Source organism: Macaca nemestrina, chromosome 4 (genome assembly GCF_043159975.1).
Source record: "Macaca nemestrina isolate mMacNem1 chromosome 4, mMacNem.hap1, whole genome shotgun sequence".
Classification (NCBI taxonomy): Eukaryota; Metazoa; Chordata; class Mammalia; order Primates; family Cercopithecidae; genus Macaca; species Macaca nemestrina.
Window position 1 is genome coordinate 68,262,706 of NC_092128.1, and position 23,436 is coordinate 68,286,141.

Sequence of the window (23,436 nt, forward strand, 5' to 3'; positions counted from 1 at the left end):
CCCAGGTAGAGTTTAAATTGATAGAATTTTTGAAAAGCAATGTGGCAATATTTATTACAATTTTAAGTGTGTCATTGATTCAGTTCTAGGAATTTATACAAACAAAACACTTTCACAAATGTGCAAAAATGAGTGTTCATGTATATTTAGTGAAGGACATTGGAAATAGTACAAATGTTCATTAATAGGATTCATTAAATAAATTAACATGTGTCCAACAACCTCTACATAATAGTTTTAAAATATTTATTATTTTTTAAAAATAATACAACATATGCAGTTATATTTTCTGTTTAAGAAACAAAAGGACAGTGGTAAAGAACAGAGGGTCAATGGTGGGAGCAGTCTCTGCTTTGGATTCAGGCAATATGGGCAAGAAAAGTGATACAGAATTTCAACGCATAATAAAACCAACTAAAGGTCAGTCTGCTTTTTATTATGATGGTAAGCTGGCAATTTAAACTATGTCGGTCACAAAATACTTCTCCCCACTGGGGTAGGTTGCTCCCATAGCACTTGGGAATAGAGTGGGTGGCGGGGAGAGAGAGAGAGATGAGATTGGAACAGAGGGTGAGAGAGAGAGATTGGGAGAGGAGGGAAAAGGAGGAGGGAGAGAGAATGTGAACAAGTAGTAAATTAGGGATAGCCCCATGTGTTTCAAATGTGAAATTATAATAGAAAATATTGTTATATTTTGAATTTTTATGTGTTATGATACAGGATTTGGCAAATAGTAACCCATGGCCCCATTCCGGACAGCTGCCTGTTTTTTTTTTATTAAAATGCAGCTGCACTCATCCTTTTATACATTGTCTAGGGCTGCTTTCACCCTGCAACCGAATTCAGTAGTTGCAATAAATACCTTATGCAAAAGAACAAAACTGGATCCTTGCCTTTCACCACATACAAACATTAACTTAAGAAGGATTAAAGATGTAAATGTAAGACCTCAAACTACAAGAATCCTAGAAGAACACCTAGTAAACATCATTCTGGGCATCGGTCTTGGGAAATAATTTATGACTAAGTCCTCAAAAGCAATTGTAATAAAAATTAAAACTGACAAATGAAACCTAATTAAACTCAAGAGCTTCAACACAGCCAAAGAAACTATTAACAGAGTAAAAATATACCCTACAGACTGAGAGAAAATATTCACAAACTATACATCCAACAAAGGACCAATATCCAGAGTCTGTAAAGAACTTAACCAATTGAACAAGCAAAAAACAAATAATCCCATTAAAAATTGGGCAATAGACATGAACAAACACTTCTCAAAAGAAGACTGGCAAGTAGTCAATAAACATATAAAACAGCCCAACGTCACTAATCATCAGAGAAATGTATTTCAAAATCACAGTGAGATAACATCTCACACCAGTCAGAATGACTAGTATCAAAAAGTCAGAAAAACAACAGGTGCTGGCCAGGCTGAGGAGAAAAGGGAATGCTTATACACTATTGGTGGGAATGTAAATTAGTTCTACCACTGTAGAAAGCAATTTTGAGACTTCTCAAAGAACTTACAACAGAATTACTCTCTGACCCAGCAATCCCGTTACTGGATATATATCCAAAAGAAAATAAATTATTCTACTAAAATGACATGTGCACTCATATGTTCATCACGCATCTTTCACAATAGTAAAGACATGGAATCAACCTAGGTGCCCATCATTGGTGGACTGAATGAAGAAAAGGTGGTACATATACACCATGAATTACTAAGTAGCCATAAAAAATAACAAAATTATGTCCTTTGCAGCAACATAGATGTAGCTGGAGGTCATTATCCTAAGCAAATTAACACAGGAGTAGAAAAACAAATACTGGATCTTTTCACTTATAAGTGGGAGCTAAACATTGAGTACTTACATATATAAATATGGCAACAATAGACACTGGGGGCTTCTAGAATTGGGAGGGAGGGAAGGGTTGAGTACTATGCTCACTACCTGAGTGATGGATCATTTGTACCCCAACCCTCAGCATCACACAATATACCTACATAACAAGCCTGCACATGTATCCCTGAATCTAAAACAAAAGTTGAGAATACAATTATCCATTCATCTGTTTATGGACATTTGGGTGGTTTCTACATCTTGGCTGTTATGAATATTGATGGGGCTGCAGATGTCTCTTTAAGATCATGATTTCAATTCTTTTGGATGGATATTCAGAAGTGGAATTGCTAGATCATATGGTAGTGGTAATTCTACTAATTTTTTTGAGAAAACTCCATATTTTATGTTTTCTTCTAATTTCACATTGAAATGTTTGTTGACTACTGTGATAGAAAACCAAGGCTGTCAGAGTATAAGTTAATAGGAGATTGACGTTTAGTAGCATATTCTCAGAGAAGAGCGAGTCCCCATAATTTTGCCAAATGTGCTCTGGGGTTAGGCCTGTCCAATCCTGATGTGCTTCACCCGTTGAACAATTCATTTCATTATTCGATCATGTAAATGGAACATTAGCAAACTGGTCACTTTTTTTTTCCTTTTAAAATTATTGTCCTCCTCTGATTCATTTATTTTACAATTAACTATTGAACACTTAGCATGCAGCAGGACTCTTTATCTAACCACAAAGGAACAGTAAACTAGACTAAAATCTTCCTCCCCAGAGGACCTTATGTTCTACACCTATAGCGCTCATGTCTTCAAATTTTACAACTACAAACTTAAAACTTTTGCTAGGGGATTCTGAAGAAAATGACAGCCTGAGTGTTTATCAAGTCTTCAACTCCCAATCATTTGTCTGTCTAAAGAGATAGCACGTATTCTCTGCCACTCTTAGAGGGAATTAGCCCTTGGGTACTTGTGATTTCCCTGCTGGTGAAAAGTCATGCTAATCTGCTTGTGCAGAGTCCTGGGAAGGTCGACTATGTCTTGCTAGACCTTGAGGACTTGCAGGAAAGTTCAAAGTTGAAAGTATTGCCTCATAAGCTTGGTAAGTCCTAGGCAGATCCTCTGCAGTTGATTCCTGGTCAGCAGTTTTGTTTTATAAAAATTTTGAATATTATTTCAAAATACATGCACCAGTAAAAGATGAATGGAAGAAAAATAAGACAAGAATAGTAACATTAGAGGCAAATTAGATGGTTTTTCTAATGCAGCAAGCACATATACTTAAAATATCACTTCAAAGAGCACGTGTAAAGAAAGAAACTTTGGAAAGCCCAGACAGGAGGATCGCTTCAGGCCACAAGTTTGAGACCAGTCTGAGAAACACAGCAAGACCTTTTCTTTACAAAAATCTTAAAAATTAGCTGAGTCTGTTGGTGCACACCTGTAGTCCCAGATACTCAGAAAGCTGGGGTGGGAGGATTGCTTGAGCCCAGGAGTTTGAGACTGCAGTGAGCTAAGATCACACCACCGTGTGCCAGTGTGGGAGACAAAACAAGACTCTGTCCCCACCAACCCCTCCAAAAAAAAAAGAAAGAAAAAGAAATAAACTAACAGATTCAAGGTGTTATTGTATGTATGGAGTAGCCAGGCATATTTATGACTTGAGAAGACATATTGGAAAAGTAATTAAATTTGAATGAGATTTAGGGAGAGCAGTTTAATAAAGAATTGTGTTTAGCTGAACAGAACCTTAAAATGAGAACAATTTAATAGAGTTAAACTAAATTTCAAGATAAAAGTTTACATATTTTATGCAAGTACCTCAAATCTGGACAAAGTTGTGATGTCAGGAATTAGCCACAAACATTTCTACTTTGAAAGTTAAAATACTTTCAACACACTTGCTTCACTCTTAATATTTGATTCAAATTATGTTTTCCGTAATTTTATATTATGCCAAATCAACTAAAGCAGATTTTATTCTTACAAATCATGTACACATATGTATAATAATGAAACTGCATGGAGTCCAAATAAAAATTCCATTTTCTTATGCACTCACAAAATAAGGAGGTTCGATTACTGTTTTGGAAATGTCCACCAAATAATACAATTTTCTCTGGGGACTTTGGAAATAGGCCAATCTAATGAAAAAGAAAAGACACATTGAAATGCAGAACATGTTCTTCTTGAAAAGATTGATGTATTAAATATTTATGCAAACACATTAAATTGGCAAGTGTATGAAAACATTATTACATATTCATCACCTTCACATTTCATCTTTTTAAGAACTCTTTCCTATAAAACTAAAATGGATGACTATAAGTTTTCCAAAGCCACATTTTTCAAATTAATAACATCAGATAGTTTTTCTTCAGAGATTATATTAATTCACATAAATAACAAAATTAATGCTGGAACTGGAAAAGGCTAATAATTTATTCAAAATAGAAGCACTAAAGTGCTGTTTCATCATTAACCTTTCTTCCCAAAACCTGAACTGGAGCCTCCTTTTATGAAAGAGGCTCCCTTAGAGTGAATATTCACTTTGAAAACTAAATGAGCTCTTTTAGGTCATGGAGTTATTTACCAAACAACTGGTTTTGTAACAACTCCAAATGTCATAACAGAATTAATGCATTTCCAAATTTCTAACTTCTCCCAGAGTGTCATAAATCTTTGTTGACTCTAAACTTTTATGATCTTTGGAAAGTGTCATTTAAATTAAAATTTAAATTGATTATACCTCTCATTAAAGCCAGAAGTTGAAATGATTTTATATATGCTCTAAAAGCACTCAGGTTTAATATAATCTGATTTGTTATGGTGATACTGTGTTCTGCATTCAAAGCTTTTTCTACTTCCCTTTCCTGCTAAATTCTTTCCCCATTTCTTTCATCTTTTTCTTACCTCATTATTTATTTGATTGAAACATATGCATTACTATTTTATTCTTTTATCTTCCTATCTTTTCACCCCTCTGACCATTTTTCACTGGCTTGTCTTCTTTTCCCACTTGCACCACTCTCCTTTTGTTCACCCTTGTTGATATTTTTAAATTTTATAATATTTTAGTTTTAATTTTTGTGGGTACATAGTACATGTACATATTTACGGGGTACATGAGATGTTTTGATACAGGCATGCAATGAGTAATAATCACATCAGGGTAAATGGGGGTATTCATCTCCTAAAGCATTTATCCTTTGTGTTACAAATAATATAATTATACTCTTTTATATATTTTAAAATGTACAAACAATGTAATTATACTCATATATTTTTAAATGCACAAACAATATAATTATACTTTTATGTATTTTTAAATGCACAATTAAATTATTATTGACTCTAGTCATCCTGTTGTGCTATCAAATACTAGGCCTTATTCATTCATTCTATTTTTTTGTACCCGTTAACCTTCCCCACTTCCCCCTCAGCCCTCCACTGCCCTTTCCTGCCTCTGGTAACTATCCTTCAGTCATTCACAAAAACATGGATGAAACTGGAGGTCATTATGTTAAGTGAAATTAGCCAGACAGAAAAAGACAAACCTCTTTGATGTTTTAAAGATTCTTGTGTCAATTATTTCTTCTCACTTTGAGTCCTCATGATCTCTGTTTTAATAGTTTGTTCACATTAACAACCCTGGGGTGGGGTAGCAAGTTCTTGGTGTTGACTCTACTTAATTTAACTTGGCTATTCCTATCCTACAGCCCGGTAAGAAAAATCCATATCATGACACGGAAGAGATGGAGGAAGAAGAGAAAACAAAAGGTCAAAGATGCGGCCCTACATAGCTGATTTTAAAAGGAACTTAAAATTTGACTTTGGCTAAAATTGACCTCTCCTGTAATTCAATCCAAACCTCTATTGCTTATGTGTGGCCAAGTTCAGTAGTCTTTGGAGTCTCACTTTCCCTAATTATCCAAATGCATTTGTTGAAGCCCCATGCCCTGCCTCGTCCAAATCTCTTAATAGGTTTGCTTCTGCTCACTGCTCATTGCTATTTTCATGGTGCCGCTGAGTTCTGCTCTCCTTCTCTGTTTCTAGTCTTCTCGACATTGCTTTCTCCTCTCATCCCTGGCGTGAAACACAGATGCTGGTTATTCAATCTCTAAAGCACTGTTCTTTTAAGAATAAACTTTTACTGAAGAATGGGGGATAAAAGATGGAGAGTAAGCTCAGAACAGCACAACAGAGAAAATGTACAAGTAAAACTAAGTTATTTAGTTTAGAGCTTCTTGGTCAGACTCTCCTTAGTCCTGCTTGCCAATTTGTGCTAGATTATGTTTTTCATAGTGACTGTTTCCCACACCTCTCCTCCCCATTCAGGGACCCCAAAGCATGCTCTTGAATCACCAGGAAAATATTTTATATTCTTAATACTTCATTATGGAGAATAATTTATTTCATTTTGTATAACCATTCTGTGTTAGTTTCCCACGGCTGTCCTAACAACTTACTACAAACTGGGTGGCTTAAAGCAACAGAAATTTATTTTTCTCAGTTTTGGAGGCTAGAAATTTCAAATCAAGGTGTCAGCAAGACGATGCTCTTTTCAGAGCCTCTAAAGCAGATTCGTTTTTCTGCCTCCCTCCGGCTTCTTGTGGCTCCAGGCGTTCTTTGATTCTCCTTGGCTTGTGGCTGCCTCACTGATTTCTGCTTCCATGTTTATGTGGCTCTACTTCCGCATATCTTCTTTCTCTTACAAGGACACTTCGTTGCATTCAGGGCCCACTCAGGTAATTCAGGATGATTCATGCCAAGACCCCTAATTTAATTACATCTACAAAGACCCCTTATCCAAGTAAGGTCACATTCACGAGTTCTGGGAATTAGAATTTAGGCATATCTTCTGGGGAGCCATCATTCAACGCACTACATAGTCTATCTAAACAGACTCCAGTTTTCTCAGCTTTAACAGAGACAATCAATCAAATAATTTTTATTATTTAATTTAAACATAAAAACAGTATTTCTGTCCCTCAGAATAATTCTGTAGCCCAGTTCTTAGAGCAAATTAGATTCAAAAGAATGCTTTTCTTCTCATTAAAAGATTTCTCTTTAAAAATTGTTAAAATGACCTAACATTTTAAAATATGGAAAAATAATTGTAATATCAAAAACTTAACACAACTACATATTTATATGAATGCCTTTATAATCTTTGTGTATATGTGTGTATATATACATGTGAATGTATAAATACATACTTCTAATCATGGTGTACTTATAACTGCAGATTGTGTTTAATCTTAGCATATTAAATACGTTTTTTCAATGTTTTCATGGATGTTTTAATTTACCACTTTTTAATTTTTTAATCTTAATGATTTAATAAAGTATTAGTCATTGTAGAAAATACAAATAAACTAAAAGAAAAATGAATCACCTGAAATTCTTTTAAAAAAGAAAACCAATCTGGAGACAGATACATCTGTTTTGTTTGTTTGTTTGTTTTTTGGAGACGGAGTGTCGCTCTGTGGCCAGCCTGGAGTACAGTGGTGCGATCTCAGCTCGCTGCAAGCTCCGCCTCCCTGGTTCAAGTGATTCTCCTGCCTCAGCCTCTTGAGTAGCTGGTATTACAGGTGCACACCACCACACCCAGCTTTTTTTTGTATTTTTAGCAGAGACGGGATTTCACCATGTTGGCCAGGATGGTCTCAATCTCCTGACCTTGTGATCCGCCTGCCTTGGCCTCCCAAAGTGCTGGGATTACAGGCATGAGCCACTGCACCCAGTGTCTGTATTTTTTAATTTAATTATATCTTCATGTTTGTATGAATCTATATCTGTAGTTGTATCTACATTTATTTATAGTTTTGGTTATAACCCCATCTCGGAAACTAGTTGACTAAAAAATAAACTTCTATTGTTTTTGAATTATTACATATTTTGTGGTCTTTTAAAAAGTACTGCAACTTTTTCTATGAATGAATACACTTGTTTTTATAAGTTTTGAAACATATTGTTAAACGACATTTCTCGAAGCCTAAGCACTGGTGATAATCCCTATTGCTTTATATATATATATATATAATCCCTACTGATTATAATGACAATCCTAGAATCAAATGTTATCAATTTCAATATATATTAGGGAAAGTCTAACAACACTTTCTAGAGATTCTCTTATTTTATCATGTTGCCAATTTTCCTAAAAAGTGTTAAGTGAGATTGTTAAGGCTATAATGGATGCAAATAATGTTAATGCTATAATGAATGCAAAATTATTAATTTAAGCATTCTTCCATCATTAAACCTTATATATATTTCTAATTTTTTATTGTTATGTTTATACATATTGATTTATCTGCAGCTAAGTTGTTTTCTTACATAAATTTCCCCGAAATGTGGGTATTCAGAGAAATTGTGGAAATAAATCTAGTCTTCATACAGATTGCAGTTTGCCTTTTATAAGGGTTATATGAAGACAGTTTCATCAGAGTATAGTAGTAAACCGGTTTTACCCCAAGTTCATTATCATTGTTGTATTTTGATGTTAACATCAGTATTTTCAATATGAAAGTAATAGAATTCTACCATAAGATTAGTTTAATTGCATTGCTTCTGTCTCAAAATTAAAGTTAACATAAGTTCCTAAATAGCTTTAAATTCATTTAATGTAATTTATTTATGTCTACTTATTTTTGGGGGGCTTAATTGAATAAATTGTGTTTTTATTGCAGATGGATCATCCTTCTAGTGATCTATATTTACTTAAATTTCCTATGATTTGTTTTTAGTGAATTTAGTAGTCTATAAGGAATTTAGATTGACATAAGGTCAATTTCCACAGATTGCTAATTAATAATCTTTGTTTATTAATAGTCCTTCTCTGCTACTTTATGTTGCCTATGTCTAAAAAATTTTGTTATATAGTTTTGTTCAGGCATTTTCACTATGTTCTATTTATCGTCACACTTATTTTTGTTCTAATAGCATGCTGTTTTGATTATCACTGTTTTAAAATGTGACTTGATATCTGGCAGAGTTGGCAGCCCCACCTCACAGTTATGCTATTAAACATTTAATAAATAATCTTTTATTGCATTTTAAAAAAGTTTTGTGAATTGGCAAGAAAATAATTAACGACTATTTTAATGGGTAGTGTGCCAATCCCACAGAGCAACTTATGTCAGAGTACCTTTAAAAAATATTAATCAATAGTCAATATTTGCATTATAGAAGAATCAGAAAATATTCAAGGAGTATTTTCATACTAAAACAGGTATTTTAAAATGGGAACTAAGAAATATGTGATTATTTATTGGTTAAGATAAAATGAAAATTAATATTACTGTACTATATTAGGGGCTATTTTTTGTTTTTTAATTCAAATATACACGTATTTTGTAGAAATTTTGACTTACTTGAAATATCACCAGATGTCAGAATATCATCCCTGAAAATTGTATGGGTTTTATATTCTGCCATTCTTTTAACATGGGAGTCTAGCAACCTAGAACACTAGATAAAATATCTTACAAAGCTCAGGAGTTAAAGGGAAATGTTCTATATTGCAAGAAGTCAGGAAATGCAGCTTTGTTTTCGAGACATGGAACTACATTTATATCTGGAAGTTAATTAGATATTGTGAGTTATAACCAATATGATCTAATTCATAATGAAAGAATTTTGCAAAAAAAAATAAAAATTTAAATTTTCATATTTTCATTAGGATGTTTCTGTGTTGGCGATTTGCCTGTGCAGTTGATTTGCATGAAGCATGATTAATGATAACTAAGGAAATAGTTTTACCAGGTAGAAGGAGATGAAAAATTATCCTCATAAAATAACACTTCACAGGGTAAGCATTTCAACATTAAAAAATGATTCATTGCGATTTTGTGACATAAAACAACTATGTAAACTAGTAATAAGATAAACTTATTAGCCAGTGTTTATTAGTTTGATTTGTTTACCCCAGGCTTGCGTTTTCTAGGACAAAAGCTTAACGTTCCACTTCTTTCTAGAAACTGCACAAGGTCACGAGGCAAATTACCAGTTCAGGACAATTTGACAAGACAAATGCAAGCATTACAAACCAGTTCATCTATAAGTAATTGAGGATATGAAACTAAACATAGTAGAAATTCATGTTATGTTGTGTTAAATTGCTAGATTACAATCTCAGTTTCTTTACTTTGAAAGGGTGAATCCTTTTGAGAAAATGAAATCCATTTTACAACTCACACATAATGTTTTATGTGGCTGACAGCATAAATATTTTTAAAAGTGTCCCACATAATATAAAATATAAAAGCCTTGGGTCATGGTCACGTGATATGAATAGTTAATATATGAGTTTATATTTAGAATACAAAAGATAGTATAATAAATGCTATTAACTCAAAATAATATTGCTAAAATTATAGAACTTATATATGGAATGAATGTATTATAAAGCTCATTTATTTCAACTTTGGTTCTTGACACAGGTACAGTGGTTTAATACAGCCTGTATTTTGGTTGAGTGGCTATGGATTTTTTATAATTATAAGAAAAGAACTGTGGCATATTCAGTATTTTTGCTTGTAATAAGGGTGGGCTTTATGGGCATGCCACCAATGTGGTTGCGCAGGAATCCACACTCTGACGGGGCACACACTTTAATGTTCTACTATTGCTTTCTTGAAATTCTCAATATTTGAACAAAAAACCCCTCCTTTTCATTTTGCACTGGGCTCCTAAACTTATATAGCTTGTCCTTTCTGTAACCAAATACTATTTCCAAGACCCCCTTGTGTTATAATTCCCTTTAACCAAAAGACTACAGTCCTCTGATATTTGGAGCATTTTCTTCTTTTATATATATATATACTTTCTTGTCCTTAAAGTTCAAGAAGAGAAATCATTTTGGGGAATACTGGCATGTGTGAATTGTTTTATTTTTCTGATCACATGAGTTTTGGTTTTAGGCTGTAACTCTTGTACTTTTCTTCCTCTTAGAAAATGTATTAATAAGATAATGTTGTAAATGCTGTTGCAACTGCAAGCTGCATTATGTGGCCTCATATGTCCTTCCACTGACAAAAAAATATATAACATAGTAAGTACTTTTATCCTCTTTACCTGGATTCAGTGATTATTAACTTTTATACCATTTGCTTTGTCTCTGTATATATTCTCTCTTGCTCTGTCTCTCACACACATAGACACATTTTTCTTCTGATACATTTGAAAAGAAATTACAAGTATTTTGACATTTCGCTCCAAAGTATTTCAGCTTGCATCTCCTAAGAAAAATTTCCTGCATGACCTCAGTGCCATCCAAAATATTTAAAATTGATAAAATATATCTATCTAATATTATTTCAATTCAAATTTCTCCAATTGTCCCCAAATATTTTTTGTTGATTTAAAAAAATCTAGGATCCAACCCAGAATTACACATTACCTTTGGTTCACATGTCTCTAATTTAATAAAAATGTCTATATTTGTGATTTTTCCTCAAGAGGATGTTAAGATTGATGAAGGTAGGTATATTTTCTTTTTCTCCAAAGTAGTGTGTGGAATTGAGAGAAAGATAAAAAAGAAAATTTTCTGTCTTCTCATCTTAAAAACCTATATGTCATGTATTATCTCCAAGGTAATAAGAACAGATTGTATAATAGCCCCAGTGTACTGAGATTTATTTTAAATGTGAAAAATATATTCAATTAGGTTGTATTTTAAAATAAGTGTGGCATCTGGAAATCAGAAATGGCAAATTTGGAAAATACACTTCATCTTTAATTGAATGGTTCCTTCCTTTGAATATGACATGGGAAGGGTCCAGGAAAAACAGAAGAGGGTCCAAGCCACAGTGAATGACAACACTATCCTTCCAGACTTCACTGGGATTCTCTGAGCCAGCAGACATGGTGGTGACCACGTTGCTTGGCATTTGCTAGGAGCTGGGCCCTCTTCTCTCTCCATGGTTTTGTCAAGCTGGCATCGTAATTTTGCAGACGGTGAAATGAGAACACATAAGAGCTGTGTAAGCAGCAGGGACTCCTGTTTTTCTTTATCATTCTGTCATCTGAAGTCCTTCTCTACCTCCTGTGCTTATGGAACTCTTCTTTAAGGAGAGGGAGGCATGTGGAATGGGATTGGGTGCTCTACTATTGGAGATGTATAGATAGGTCTTATTTGGTTGGTTGTGAATCCATGAATTATTGTGGAAAGGCAGTGTCTTTCTCTTGATGACTCAGAGCAACATCAGTCAAGATCAATGGCTTCTCGATGATGAGGCTTAATGAATCCAAATCATTGAACTGAAACTTTTCTTTTTAAATTTCAAGGCATATAAACTCATGAAATCAGTTTTGCTTCTTATCATTTGCCGTGCGTTCTCAGCTATCACTGTACAACTTTACTGTCTGACTTAACTGATACGCTTTTGCAAAATAAGTAATTGAAACTAAGTCTGAGAAAACCTCATCCTAAATTCTTTCCTTGAGTTTGATTGAATCATCATCCCCATCTTTGTTACTTGATTTGCTAAGAGACAGTACTAAAAACATTGCACCTTTTGCTTAGGGACCTCAGGACTCTACAGTCACTCTCACTCCACTTTTTAACCCTGTTGGGTTCATTTCAGGAGGACACATCACTACCTTAAGGATTTTTAAATTGCTGCTAAAAAATGCCTCTCTTTTTCTCGGTCCCTCCCTCTATCGCTTCTTTCTTTCTCTCCTTCCTTCCTTCCTTCCTTCCTTCCTTCCTTCCTTCCTTCCTTCCTTCCTTCCTTCCTTCCTTCCTTCCTTTGTTCTATTTGGAACCTAAACTGAGTTAGACATTACGCAATTGCAAAACATTGCTTTTTCTTATTTCAAAGTTTTAAACCTCTCTTCAGTTAAATATTAGGGTAAAACAGAACAGATCTATAAAAAATGAAAAATGGTCAACATGAAGAAAGAGTGCAATTAGTAAGCCAATAAGGCAGCCTAGAGTGAAAGACTTTAGAGTTGTTAGGGAAAAAAAAAATCTAGTTTAAAATATGTAGTTTCTGAAGACTTTCTCAAAAAGTATTTTTTTTTTTATTATACTTTAAGTTCTAGGGTACAAGTGCATAACGTGCAGGTTTGTTACATATGTCTACTTGTGCCATGTTGCTGTGCTGCACCCATCAACTCGTCAGCACCCATTAACTCGTCATTTACATCAGGTATAACTCCTAATGCAATCCCTCCCCCCTCCCCCCTCCCCATGATAGGCCCCGGTGTGTGATGTTCCCCTTCCCGAGTCCAAGTGATCTCATTGTTCAGTTCCCACCTATGAGTGAGAACATGCGGTGTTTGGTTTTCTGTTCTTGTGATAGTTTGCTAAGAATGATGGTTTCCAGCTGCATCCAATGTCCCTACAAAGGACACAAACTCATCCTTTTTGATGGCTGCATAGTATTCCATGGTGTATATGTGCCACATTTTCTTAATCCAGTCTGTCACTGATGGACATTTGGGTTGATTCCAAGTCTTTGCTATTGTGAATAGTGCCGCAATAAACATACGTGTGCATGTGTCTTTATAGCAGCATGATTTATAATCCTTTGGGTATATCCCCAGTAATGGGATGGCTGGGTCATACGGTACATCTAGTTCTAGATCCTTGAGGAATCGCCATACTGTTTTCCATAATGGTTGAACTAGTTTACAATCCCACCAACAGTGTAAAAGTGTTCCTATTTCTCCACATCCTCTCCAGCACCTGTTGTTTCCTGACTTTTTAATGATCGCCATTCTAACTGGTGTGAGATGGTATCTCATTGTGGTTTTGATTTGCATTTCTCTGATGGCCAGTGATGATGAGCATTTTTTCATGTGTCTGTTGGCTGTATGAATGTCTTCTTTTGAGAAATGTCTGTTCATATTCTTTGCCCACTTTTTGATGGGGTTGTTTGTTTTTTTCTTGTAAATTTGTTTGAGTTCTTTGTAGGTTCTGGATATTAGCCCTTTGTCAGATGAGTAGATTGCAAAAATTTTCTCCCATTCTGTAGGTTACCTGTTCACTATGATGGTAGTTTCTCTTGCTGTGCAGAAGCTCTTTAGTTTAATTAGATCCCATTTGTCAATTTTGGCTTTTGCTGCCATTGCTTTTGGTGTTTTAGACATGAAGTCTTTGCCGATGCCTATGTCCTGAATGGTACTACCTAGGTTTTCCTCTAGGGTTTTTATGGTATTAGGTCTAACATTTAAGTCTCTAATCCATCTGGAAGAACATACCATGCTCATGGATAGGAAGAATCAATATCGTGAAAATGGCCATACTTCCCAAGGTAATTTATAGATTCAATGCCATCCCCATCAAGCTACCAATGAGTTTCTTCACAGAATTGGAAAAAACTGCTTTAAAGTTCATATGGAACCAAAAAAGAGCCCGCATCTCCAAGACAATCCTAAGTCAAAAGAACAAAGCTGGAGGCATCCCGCTACCTGACTTCAAACTATACTACAAGGCTACAGTAACCAAAACAGGATGGTACTGGTACCAAAACAGAGATATAGACCAATGGAACAGAAGAGAGTCCTCAGAAATAATACCACACATCTATAGCCATCTGATCTTTGACAAACCTGAGAGAAACAAGAAATGGGGAAAGGATTCCCTGTTTAATAAATGGTGCTGGGAAAATTGGCTAGCCATAAGTAGAAAGCTGAAACTGGATCCTTTCCTTACTCCTTATATCAAAAAGTATTTTGTTCAATGAATTTATTTAAAAAATTTCATAGCTTTTCATAGTTACACTGTCATGATTATTTTAATGAAGGACAGAAACGCAGTGTATTGTAGTCTCTTGTGTAGATACATCTGGCAAAACTTTTAAAACACTGAACTGTTTTGGTTTCCAGTGCTCTGTAGTCCAGGTCAAGAATGGCAGTGGCTGGGTCCTGGGTTTCTGGCTTGCTGGCTTTGTCCCAGCTACAGCTGGGGAGATCTATGTCCAGTGGTACCCCAGGGAAGAGGGCTCAGCTCATGTGGAAGAGCCTCACCTATTTATTGCACTTTCCTGGGGGAAAGTGAGCATGCTGAATACTTTCCTGAAGTAGTTCCTGGATGAGTAGGCCCTAGTTATTTTATCTTTAAAATTGGGTTAATTTTTAAAATATACTTTAAAAACTGATTTGTAACATACGTTAAAGAAATAGTAAATAGTATCATGAATAATATTTGCCCTCAGACTCCACTTTTATTCCCCTTCCTTTACTTGCCACTAAAGGAAATCACTAACCTGACTCCTAACACCATAGATTAGTTTTTACATTTTTGAAATTTATATTAATGGCCTCATACATCATACACTTCTTTGTGCCTGGTTTGTTTTGTTCAACTTGACATTCATTTTCTTTTGTGTAGCAGTTACTTTTATTGTTATCTAATATTTTACCATATGAATATACCACAGTTTCTATCCATGCTATGGTTGAGGAACATTTGAGTTTTTTCCATTTTGAGGTTTCTATGAATACTTCTTCAGTAAACATTCTTGTATGTGTATTTTGGTGATCACCTGCATGCATATGTGGTGTAGAATTGCTGGATCATAGGGTATGTGAGTACTCAGCTCTAGGAGATGTTGTCAACAGTTTTCTGGAATACTTGCACTAATCTCAGTACATGCTATATGAAAATTTAAATTATTTTTCATACTTGCCAACACTTGGTACTGTTAGTCTCTTTGATTGTAGCCATTCTGTTGGATGTATCTTGATATCTCATTGACTCTTCAGTGTACCACTCAAAGAGTTTTTATGCACACACCCCCCCCCCAAGATAAACATGTAGAGCATTGACAAAACTCAAGAACACTCTCTTATATATCTTCCTAGTCAGTATACCCCTATCTCTTCCTAGTCAATATACCCCACCCAAGAAATAACAGCTATCACAACTTGCATCACCATAAATTATTTTTGTCTGTTCTTGAATTGTATATAAATGAAATAACAGTTTGTAGTTTATGTCCATGATATTAATATGTGTTAAGAGATGAACATTGCAAGCAGGTTTTATTTTATATTGTTGTGTAATATTCCCTTGATGGATGTATTACATTTTATTTTTCCCCTCTCTTGATCATGGACACTTGTGCTGTTCCAAATTTTGGCTATTAGGAATAAAGCAGCTGCAAATATTCTTATGTGTGCCTTTGGTGGGTGTAAACACTCATTTATGTTTACTGTTTATCTAGGAAAAAGATTGCTGGTCATGAAATAGATAATATAAGTTTAGCTTTACTAGATATTGCCAAGCAGTTTCTCAAATGAGTTTTTCCAACTTGTGTATTTTTTTTCTATGACAACAATTAATTTATTGAGAAAAGAGGACTGGGAAGATTTCAGTTTATTTTTAACATTTTATTCTTAATTTTATTTTATTTAAATTGACAAAATTGTATATATTTATTGTATACAACATAATATTTTGAAATAGAAATGCATTATGGCATGCTAAAATGAGCTAATTAATATATGCATTACCTCAGTTATCATTTTAGTGGTAAGAGTTTTTAAAACCCATTCTCAGCATTTGTCAGTACTAAAATTTGAAATTAGATCCTGTGTCATATTATATACAAAAAAATCAGGTTAGTAAATGTAAGACCCAAAACTATAATATAAAACTGCCAGTAGAAAACATAAGGGAAAAGCTCTATGGCACTGATCTGGGCAATGATTTTTGTGGCTCTAACCCCCAAAGCACAGGCAGCAAGTAAATGGGCAAATGGGATTACATTAAACTAAAATGCTTCTGAACAGCAAAGGAAACAATGAGAAAGTAAAGAGACAACCTATGGAATGAGAGAAAATATTTGCAAACCATATGTCTGATAAGAACTTAATATCCAGAATATATAAGGAATCCAACTTAAAAGCAAAAAAAAAAAAAAAAAAAAAAAAAAAAAAATCCCGAATAAATTGATTAAAAATTGGCAAAGTATTTGAATAGACATTTCTCAAAAGAAGACATACAAATAACCAACAGCTAGATGAAAAAAAGGCTTTATATTACTAATCATCAGGGAAATGCAAATTAAAACCACCATGAGATATCACCTACATCTATTAGAATGACTATTAACAAAAAAAGCATAAGATAACGAGTGTTGGGGAGGATGTGAACAAAGGGTACCCTGTTGTAAGGAATGGAAATTAGTACAGCCACTATAGAAAACAGTGTGGAGACTCCTCAAAGAATTAAAAATAGAGCTACCATATGGTGCAGCAATCCCAGTCTTGGGTATATACATACAAAGGCAATACAATCAGCATCTTAAAGAGATAAGTGCACTCACATTTTATTGCATTATTCACAATAGCCAAGAAATTGCATCAACTTAAATGTCTGTCTGTGGGTGAATGGATAAAGAAAATGTGGTATACATACACAGTGGAATATTATTCAGCCATAATAAAGAAGGAAATTCTGTCATTTGTGACAACACGGATAAATCTGGAAGACATTATATTAAGGGAAATAAGCCAGGCACAGAAGAACAAATACTACATGATGTCACTTGCATGTGGAATCTAAAAATGTTGATCTCATAAAAGTACAGAGTAGAATAGTAGTGACCGGAGGCTGGAGTGGTGGTGGTTGTGGGCAGTTGGTGAGATGTTGGTCAAAGGATACAGAGTTTTAGATAGGAGGACTAACTTCAAGAGATCTATCATATAGCATTTTTTTCTAATGTAAACTCCCACCAGCAATGTGAGATAATTCCAGATCCTGGTCATCATTTTGTACTTTGGTCTTTTTAATTTTAATCATTCGGAAGGGTCGGTAGAGATTTGTCATTGCTTTTTAAATTTGCATTTCTCTGTTGAAAAAATATATTGAGCATCCTTTCTTATGCTTCATATTTAGTGTTTCAATATCCTTTTTTGTGAAGTGCCTTTGAAGTTTTTCTCTTCTTTTTTAATGTTTTTCTTTATTATTGATTTGTAGGAGTTCTTTACATTTATATTCAAGATATAAGTTCTTTATATTCAAGACATAAATTTTTCATTGTATCTCTATATTGTCTGTATGTTTTCCCAGTGCAGTTTGCTTTTTCATTTGTGATCAAAAGAAAAACCACAGTATTAATAAAAAGATACTCTGTTAGTTACCAGTATTTAAATATTAGGAGGATTTATAGAAAAATCTGGATTTCTAATTTCTCTTAAAGTAGTAGGAGGATCCTGCAATATTTTGCTTGAGATCTCATATACCTTAGGCTGCATGGTAGCTACTCACATGAGATGCCTACTATGGCATCTCTATGCCTACTATGCCTACTATGGCATCTACTATATTGCTTCCTACACCAACCTACTTCACAGGTTCATGATACCAGCCCAGTTCTGTTGGTGTCTAGTGTGAGAGCCTGCTCTAAGGTCTCCCTTTTTTAAATTTATGAGCTCTACCTACCAGAGTTTTTTGCCTGACAGGTTCAATAGTTTAAGGGACAATTAAGGTCCCTTTTGGATGATACATACTTAAGAATGCCAAATCTCTGGCTACCAGGTAATAAAAAATTTAATGTAATTGAATGCATAGTTTCTACAATACTTCATTTTTCAAGTAGCAAGATATAAAGCATCATATCTGGGAGAAGTTGAGACTTTAAATAAAGAAAATGAGAATTTAATAATAGTGGAATTAGCTTTAATAGAGTTTAAATAGTAGAATCAGTGGAATTTGATTAGATGTTTCATAGGATGCAGATGTAAAAAGGCAAAAAATCATAACCCAAATTTCAGAATTTGTCATATATATGTGTATTCATATATACATACATATATGTATATACATATATGTATAATACACACACATATATATGTGTTCATACACACATACATATCCCCGTATTGCTTTAGGTGTTAGAACCGTAGAAGTGGATATATTAGAGAAGTTCTCTTCTTTCATAGACTTGTAATTCAAAAATGATAAATCAATATGTAAATATACAAGCAAAATATTAAAATATACAATAGTTTAAGCTGCTAAACAAATTTTTATAGTAATCAAGACAGTATGATACTTGTAAAAGAATAGACAAATAGATCAATTGAATTGAATAGAGCCCAGAAATAGCTCACACAAATGCAGTCAATTGATCTTGGACAAAAGAGGAAAGGCAGTTTAATGGGGAAAGTATAGTCTTTTCAACAAATGGTACTGGATCAACATGAAAAAAAAATGAAAAGGAATCTAGACACAGGTTTTCACATTTATAACATTTAACTCAAAAGGGTAATAAACTTTGCCCTTTACTTTTAAGGGCAGAATCATAAGACCCTAGAAGAAAATATAGAGAAAAATATAGTTGTCCTTGGGTTTGGTAATGACTTTTTAAATAGAGCACTGAAAACATGATTCAGGAAAGAAAAAATTGGTAAGTTGAACTCAAATTAAAAATATCTGCTCTGCAAAAGACACAGTTGAAAGAATGAAAAGATCAACCATGGACTTGGAGAAAATAATTGCAAAACATATCTGGTAAAGGATTGCTATCTAAAATATAAGAACTCTTAAAAGTTAACAACAGTGCAACAAACAACTTCATTAAAAATGGGCAAATGACGTTAACAGATAACTCAGCAAAAAAGATATATGGATGAGAAGTAAGCATGTTAAGAGATGTTCAACATCATAAGTCATTAGGAAATTGTGAATTAAAACAACAGTGCAATGCTATTACATATCCATTTAAATTGTCAAAATCCAAAACATTGACAACAGTAAATGTTGATGAGCACACGGAGCAAAAGGAACTCTCATCCACTACTGGTGGGATTGAAATATGGCACAGCCACATTGGGAGACAATTTGTCAATATTTTACAAAACTAAGCCTAAGATTCAGCATAACTAAGATACTATATTTCTTAGTATTTAGCCAAATAAGTTGAAAACTTATGTCCACACAAAAACTAGCATATGAATGTTTATAGCAGCTTTATTCATAATTGCCATAACTTCAAAGTGACCAAAATATTAATCAGTAGGTAAATAGATAAACTGTGGTGCATGCGTTTCTTAGGGATGCTGTAACAAAGTATCACAAATTGGGTGCCTTAAACAACAGAAATTAATTGTAACACAATTCTGGAGGCTAGAAGTCTGAAATCAAGGTATTGGCAGGGTTGGTTCTTCTGAAGGATAATTTGTTCCTTGTCTCTTTCCTAACATCTGATGGTTTGCTAGCAATCTTCTGGCATTCTTTGGTTCATGGCATTGGCTCATGGCATAATGACTACAATCTTCATGACTACAATCTTCACATGACATTCTCCTTGTGCCTCTGTCTCTGCATTCAAATCCTTCCCAACCCCCCCTTTTTTTTTGTATAAAGACAAGAGTCATATTGGATTAGGGTCCACCCCAATGACATCACTTCAACTTGATCATCTGTAAAAACTATATTTCCAAATAAGGTAACATTCACAGATGATTAGGACTTTGCCACTTTAGGTGGGGGGGGGTGCAGAATTCAACCCCTAACATAGTGGAATATTATTTGTTAACAAAAATTAAGGCGATATCAAGCCACTTAAAGATGTGGAAGAGATTTCAATGTCTTGCTGAATGAAAGTGGGCAGTCTGACAGCTACCTATTGTATGATTCCACCTACACAACATTCTTGAGCAGGTAAAATTAAGGAAAGAGTGAAAAGATCAGTGATTGCTAAGGATTCAGAGGGAGACAAGGAAAGATGAATAGATGGAGCACCGGGAATATTAGTGCTGTGAAACTATTCTGTATGATGTTGTAATGGTTAATACATGTTGTTATACATTTGTCAAAACCTGTAGACTCTACACTACAAAGAGTGAACCCTAATGTAAACCATGAAGTTTAGTTCATAATATTATATCAACATTGGGTCTTCAATTGTAACAATGTACTACATAAATGCAAGATGTTAATAATAGAAAAAACCTGTGTGCTGGGGCAGTAAGGGGATATATAGGATCTCCCTGTACTTTCTGTTCAAATTTTCTGCAAACCTAAAACTACTCTAAAAAATAAAGTCTATTAATTTATTTCACAACAACAATAAAAAGTTCCAGGTTCTAAGTAGCTCCATTAGCTTCAATGGTCAGAAGGAAGGGCCTCTCTGAAGAGACAACCTTTACATCTGACCTGAAGGACAAGAAGATGTTTCCCTTGTGACGTGCAGATAGGAGGATTTCTAGTAAAAAGAAGAGCTGGAAAAGAGACTCTGCAGTGGAAAGCTGCATGTGCCTGAGGAACACTGTGAGGAGCAGAGGGAGTTCCCAGGGCAAGGCAGAAGAAGGAGGCAGGCAGGGACCTGATCAAACAGGACTTTTAAAACAGAGCATGGTTTGGATTTTAGTGTGATATGAAATCATTAGATGGCTAAATAGGGATGTACTAGGATATAATATATTAAAATAAATATCACTATGGCCTTTGGATATAAAACATTAATTGTGTTTGGAGGCAACACTGGAGGCAGGAAGATTGGTTAGGAAGACATTACAATGGCCTAAGCAGGAGATAATACTGGTTCGGACTAAGGTGGAGTCAGGGGATATAGAGGTGTGGGTATACTTAAGATATGTTGATAAAGGTAATGGAAGAGAGGACTTCTCACTGTGTCAATCATCTATGACACAACTACAAATCTGGAAATACATGGAAATATCAACTTGGTTACAGGCTGAAGTCCATGCCCTTTGCCATTCACATCTTCTTCCGTGGAATGAGGACTCATCAGATAAAATATCGTTTTAAATAAATGGACTTTGTGAAATTGCACATCATTGTTGCTTTTCATAATGTTTGCTGTAATAGAATTTTACTTATATCTAAAACCAATTTAGTATGGACATATTTCCAATTTTCTTTCACTTTTCACTGAAAATTTTTAACTACTGGAGTTGGAAAGAAAGTATCTCTTTTAGTAGAGAGAAAAGTTAATACAACTGAACAACTTGATATCTTTAGCAACTATGTAAATAAATATACACATCTTTCTTTTATTTACATTTGATGAGCCACATCTAAAATATATGCTAGCAAAATGGGGAGCTGTGAAATATGATGACAGCACACTGATAGATATCAGTTACAATCTGGCAAGGAAAAGAAGGGAGTTGCTTTCATTTTCCGTTTGTTTTTAGAATTATTCTTAAAACTAGATAAATACGACAAATGTGCCAATTTTTTGCCTCAATATTTTAAGATGAATGGCAAAAAATTAGAAAGAAAAGGACAACCTAATGTTTAAAATATGGCAAGTGAACAAATTCTGTATTATCCATTTCTAAAGGAAAAATTCTTCAAAATTTAAAAATTTTTAAGAAATTCAGCAAAATTGCAGTAGTCTCTGAAACATTACTATAAAAAGTAGATTATTTTGTTTCCTCTGGGAAAAACTCAAATAGATGCAGGATAATAGTCTAATGAACAAGAATGTCAGGATGGCTAACAAATACTTTGAATAAGATATAAAACAGAATAGTGTGTTTGAATTTTATATTTTGATTACTCTTATCCATCCTTTCATTTTATAAAGTTATGGCTGATTCATAAAAATAAGCGGTATTAGGAAATATGTTTGCTCAATGAAGAAGACATAGCACCCTTGGGCTATTATTTACAGAAGTGACATCATTCATCTTTCTAATCCATTCTAAGTCGCTTATGCCTTGGCCCTCAATGCTGTTTGCTACTGACATTTATTTATCCAGAGTAAAATAGTAGCTATCAACTGAGCCACACTATCTTCTTTAAAAATTCCACTTTAGGCCGGGCGCAGTGGCTCAAGCCTGTAATCCCAGCACTTTGGGAAGCCGAGACGGGCGGATCACGAGGTCAGGAGATCGAGACCATCCTGGCTAACCCAGTGAAACCCCATCTCTACTAAAAAATACAAAAAAGTAAAACTAGCCAGGCGAGGTGGCGGGCACCTGTAGTCCCAGCTACTCGGGAGGTTGAGGCAGGAGAATGGCGTGAACCTGGGAGGCAGAGCTTGCAGTGAGCTGAGATCCAGCCACTGCACTCCAGCCTGGGCGACAGAGTGAGACTCCGTCTCAAAAAAAAAAAAAAAAAATTCCACTTTATTCATTTTTTGGTCAAGATTTCACCAATTTTTGAAGTTTACTATTTGCAAATACATTATTTTCTTGCTATAAAATATATCTAATGTCTATACATGAGTAATATTACTTTTTCTCAGCTTCAGGAAACACCTTACAGCTGCAAGTTGAATAAACACTATGTTGTTAAACACGCCATTGATGTGATGTTAAATACATCAATAGAAAGGAGAAGATGGATCTGTTGCATCTACTGCCACTTCTCTATAAATTTATTTTTATTTCAAAATAAACCAACAATTTATTTAAAATAAACAATTCCTACAATATTTACATTGCACTATCCCAGTTTCAGTAATTTTTATTCTGAAGGTTTGCAAGGAACTGGCATTTTTACCTTATATATTCAGAAGCTTTGCAAACACTTTAAAAAACTATCTAAAACCTTTAAAATCTATCTAAAAGTAGATGTACTTCTATGTATTTTTTAAATAAAATATTAAGGATATTAAGTCATTGTAATGATGTAAGCAAAAAG

At 34.3% G+C, this 23,436-nt stretch overlaps 1 long non-coding RNA gene across 3 annotated transcripts in view; it reads left to right on the forward strand.

Moving 5' to 3' along the window:
* The window catches only part of LOC105475456 (uncharacterized), a 39,940-nt gene extending 29,024 nt beyond the window's left edge, over positions 1-10,916 (forward strand). For all 3 annotated transcript variants that reach the window (XR_983362.3, XR_011622115.1, XR_011622114.1), the window contains 4 exons: positions 299-420; positions 5,576-5,636; positions 9,544-9,672; positions 10,815-10,916. This is a non-coding gene — a long non-coding RNA (uncharacterized lncRNA). The remainder of the gene's footprint in view (positions 1-298; positions 421-5,575; positions 5,637-9,543; positions 9,673-10,814) is intronic.
* Positions 10,917-23,436: the final 12,520 nt, after the last annotated feature.